The sequence below is a fragment of the Megascapheus bottae genome, chromosome 7 (assembly GCF_031878675.1).
Source record: "Megascapheus bottae isolate mThoBot1 chromosome 7, mThoBot2.hap1, whole genome shotgun sequence".
NCBI classification, from domain to species: Eukaryota; Metazoa; Chordata; class Mammalia; order Rodentia; family Geomyidae; genus Megascapheus; species Megascapheus bottae.
In genome coordinates, this window is record NC_143515.1 from 61,225,629 (window position 1) to 61,230,802 (window position 5,174).

The following is a 5,174-nucleotide window of genomic DNA, read 5'->3' on the forward strand; positions in this document are numbered from 1 at the left end:
TCCCAATCATTTTAAACATGTATGATATATCTTTTACATAATGAACTTAACTAATGAGTTTTTACTATCTATATTTTTCCATTTTCTTTTTTTTCAGATTTTTTTTATTGTAATTAATAGAAGGGTCACATTATGTTCACCGGATAGAAGGTTCATTACTTCACAAACATGGTCCCCATTTCCCTCCCCCCTCCCCCCACTCATCTTAATTTCCCCCTTCCCTATCCAATTTCAAATAACCAATTAAGCAAATATAAAATATATCAGACAATAAGGTGAAATATTGTAACAATATGAGAAAACCAAGGGATAGCAAAAAAAAATATGAAATGCTTCACGAATTTGCATGTCATCCTTGTGCAGGAGCCATACTAATCTTCTCTGTACCGTTCCAATTTTAGTATATGTGCTGCCGAGGCAAGCACTGTTTTTCCATTTTCTTAACCAACATTTTAACATATTTATATTGTTATGTCTCTGGGTACTTTTTCAATTTTTACCAACCCTTACTTGTGAGTGTACTACATTCCTTTAAGAGAGCCATCACAGCTTTATACATAGCCATGCTCATTTTGCCATTGGAATTTGGGGAAGAAAATTGTGATCTTCTGTTAACTATGGGAAAAATGATAAAAATGTTTTTACAAAATATTAGGATATTGATACAAAAGGCCATATAGTAGGACGCTAAATGAAAGGATCTCTAGGATATAGAAACATAAGCCATATAATGAATGATTGTTGTTCTTAAGGTACTATGTTATCTCTCATCTCTTTTGCTGTCCCTTGGTTATCTCATATTGTTACAGTATCTCACTTTGTTACCTGATATATCGGATATATTTGTATTTGGTTATTTGAAATTGGATAGGGAACGGGGGAAAACAAGATGAGGGGTGAGGGTAGGAGGGAGGGAAATGGGGACCAAGACATGTGAAAGGGTATCAATGTATGGGAATTAATGCACCATCTATCTGGCAAATATCATGTAACCCTTCTATTAATTAGAATAAAAAATACATGAAAAAAAACAAAATATTAGGATAAACTTTCTAGAACTCTGATCCAGATCATCCCCAAAAGCCTTACATGACAAGGAAGAAATATTATCAATATAGTTTAAAACATGGTCAAGCAAAGAACTGCTTATAGATGAGTTTATAGCAAAACTCAGTGTTGGTGAGTTTCATATATAATTTACAAAATCAGTTCATGTTCTCATTATAGAACCACTTTGAAACAGTATAAATGAAAATAGCTTGGGCCGGGAGTTTGGCCTAGTGGATAAAGTGCTTGCCTAGCATGCATGGAGACCCGGGTTCGATTCCTCGGTACCACATACATTGAAAAAAGCCGGAAGTGGTGCTGAGGCTCAAGTGGTAGAGCTCTAGCCTTGAGAAAATCCAAGGACAGTGCTCAGGCCCTGAGCTCAAGCTCAGGACTGGCAAAAAAAAAAAAGTAAAATAAAATAAAGTATCTTTCCCCTTCCCACATTAAAAAAAATTAATAAAAAATAAATGAAAATAGGCTACACAATACAATGTACTATTCCTTATTCTAATATAAGTCAACAATTAAATACTTATACTGATAACTAGTTCCTTCGGAAATGTTTTGGACTATGAGAATGATATACAGGTTAGAAACAATTTTTTAAAAATAAGACTTTTACCTCTACTATTTTATGGATTTCCTAGGTATGTATTGCTTTGTACAAACTGTCATTTCTAGCAGTTACAAAAAAAAGAAAAGAAAAGAATAAAATTTCGGTCATTATTCTGAAAACAGATATTAAAGCTGAACTGAGGAAATGGAAAAACCTCCCATGCTCCTGGATTGGAAGAATTAATACCATGAAAATGGCAACCTTGCCAAGGGCTATCTACAAATTCAACGCAATACTCATCAATATCCCAATGTCATTCTTTAAAGAAATAGAAGAGGCAATCCAAAATTTCATATGGAATAATAAAAGATCTTGCATAGCAAAATAATTTGCAACAGAAATAAGAGCACAGGAGGAATTTCTATACCAAACTTTAGACTCTATTACAGAGCTATAATTATCAAAACAGCTTGGTACTAGCACAAGAACAGGCCTGAGGACCAATGGAATAGTACTGAGGACCCAGATATTAAACCACAGACCTATGGCCACCTAATCTTGATAAGAGAGACAAAAAAATAGAAAGGAAGAGAGACAGCCTCTTCAGCAAGTGGTGCTGGCAGAACTGGTTAAGCACTTGCAGAAAACTAAAGTTGGATCCTTCTTTGTCACCCTGCACCAGGATTAACTCCAAATGGATCAAAGAACTGGAGGTAAAAGCAGATACACTGAAAACTTTATAAGAAGGAATAGGAGATACACTAGGTCTCTTTGGCACAGGTCGAAACTTTCTTAATAAGGACCAAGAAACACAACAAATCAGAGAAAGTCTGGATAAGCAGGACTGCATTAGACTACAGAGTTTCTGTATGGCAAAGGACATAGTTAGCAAATTACCTAGAAAGCCTACAGAGTAGGAGAAGATCTTCACTAACCATACAACGGACAAAGGCCTCATATCTAAAATATATCAACAACTCAAAAAATTGAATCACTCCAAAACTAATCTCCAAAGTAACAACCATCCCATTAAAAGATGGGCCAAAGACTTAAAGAGAGTCTTCTCTGAAGAAAAAGCAAAAATGTACTATAGACACATGAAGAAATGCTGGACATCTCTGGCCATAAAAGAAATGCGAATCAAAACAACTCTAAGATTCCACCTCACTGTAGTTAGAATGGCCAGGATCAAGAAATCTAATAACAACAGATGCTGTTTGGGACTTGATAGCTTCTCATTTAACCTGTTTGGGACTTGATCACTTCTCATTTAACCTGTTTGTACAAATGTAGCCCCTGGCAGTTCCTTAGTTTAAAGAAGTGTGTTTAAAGCCAGAACTTGAAATAAACTGGGCTACAGTCTTATCTGGGCTGTAGCCCTCCCGAACCCCATCTGTTTGTCTCTGTTTTATTTTTTCCTAGTCCCTGCCCCCTATTTCACGAATCCCAATTTGCGAACCCTGGTTCGCTGCTGGCTGGCCCTGGCACATACTAAATCCACTAGCACAACGATGTTCATTGCAGCACTATTTACCATAGCAAAGATATGGAACCAACCCAGATGCCCCTCAGTTGATGAGTGGATCAACAAGATGTGGTATTTATACACAATGGAATTCTATGCTGATGTCAGAAAGAATGACATTGCCCCATTTGTAAGGAAATGGAAAGACTTAGAAAAGATCATATTAAGTGAAGTAAGCCAGACTCAAAGGACCATAGGCTCAATGGTTTCCTCTCTCCTAGCAGAGATTTACAATAGAACAAAACCTAGATAAATAAGGCCATATAGTATGACGCTAAACGAAAGGACCTCCAAGATATAGAAACGAAAGCCATATAATGAGTGATTGTTGTCCTTAATGTACTATGTTATCTCTCATTTCTTTTGCTGTCCCTTGATTATCTCATATTGTTTCAGTAGTTTACCTTGTTATCTGATATATTGTATATATGCATATTTGCTTATTTGAAATCAAATAGGGAAGGAGGAGAACAAGATGAGAGGCTGGGGTGGAGGGAGGGAAATTGGTACCAAGACATGAGAAAGTGTATCAATATATGTGAAGTAACGCATCTTCTATCTGGTGAGTTTAATGTAACCCTTCTATGAATTACAATAAAAATATGTGGAAAAAATTGGGTCATTATTGTCATTCAATAAAACTACACAACTTAAGAACTACTGAATAAAAAATATTGGAAGTCTTTTATAAAATATGACCAAGTATAAACTTTAGGATTAACAAACATTTACTGATATGACTAACATATTTCCATATGTGACCACTTTTCATTTTACCTAAAAATATAAACATTGCTTTTACATATATCTTAATCAAACATTCTGTATATTTTTTTCACCAGAACTCTGGGATAGGAACACAAAATGTTTCTTTTCATAATGACAGAAAACATAGTTTGCTTCTGTCTTTGGACTATTATTTGATAAAAGTGAATGATTCAAGTCATAGATTCTTGATTTGCTTCCTACAATTACCAAGATGGAAATGACTCCACCCGCAGGTTCCAAGAGCATCTTCTTCCCACAGGAATATTACTGATTCTGCCAGTAATGGGGCTTGAACTCTGGCCTGGGTGCTGTCCCTGAGCTCTTCAGCTTGAGGCTACTGCCTACCCCTTGAGCCACAGTGCCACTTCTGGTTTTCTAGTGGTTAATTGGAGATAAGAGTCTCATGGACTTTAGTGTGCTGGGCTGGCTTTAAATGATGATCTTCAGATCTCCTCCTTCTGAGTAGCTAGGATTACAGGTATGAGCCACTGTACCTGACTAGTCTCAAATTTTTATACATAGGCTGGCCTTGAATTTCTATCCTATTCCCAGGCTACTAAATAGCCAGGATTACTGGCATGAGCCATTGGTGTTCAGGTAGTTTTTGTCTTTATTTACCAAAAAAAAAAACAGTATTAATTTTTTTCTGCTCTCCTTGGACTCATTTTAATTAATAATAGCCTCAAGATAATATTGATGAATAAAAGAAATTTTGGGTTATTATTTAGCTTATCTTCTGATTTTAGTCCTTACTTTGTCTTTTTTCTTCAATAGTTGAGACTTTGGATTCCTATGGTAACGAGACTCTGAAGGCAGATTTGTTTGTATTTCCACACATTTTCAAAGTTATGTGAAGAAATTCATCAAAGAAAAGAGAAACTGGAATATACATGGAACTTTGTGCAGGCATTGTCTAATCTTCATTGGCTTAAGATTTGGTTGCTCCTGAGTTTTCATGAAAGCTATGTTCTGGACATTTGTGCATATGTTCTAAACCTTACCAGCAGACTACTAATTAATGGAGTCTAGAGCCATACTTCAGGTCTCCTCTAGAACAGAAAAGATATTGGACCATTAAATCGTTACTACACTAAAACTGCTCAACATTCCTATTCCAAGTTTTAAAACCTTTTAAGGCATATGCAGAGGAATGCATAACATTTGAATGAGTTGAATTTTGAAACCATAAGGAGCCTTAATTTCTATTAGAAGAGGAAAGAGCAAAAAAAAAGTACTTGGTTAACTATTAAGAACCATATAAATAAAAAATGTTTT

General features: G+C 35.5%; 1 non-coding gene across 1 annotated transcript; it reads right to left on the reverse strand.

Moving 5' to 3' along the window:
- Window positions 1-318: 318 nt before the first annotated feature.
- Window positions 319-425, reverse strand: LOC150060890 (U6 spliceosomal RNA). Its single transcript, XR_016536340.1, has one exon. It is a non-coding gene; the product is annotated as a U6 spliceosomal RNA (small nuclear RNA).
- Between the last annotated feature and the right edge of the window lie 4,749 nt (window positions 426-5,174).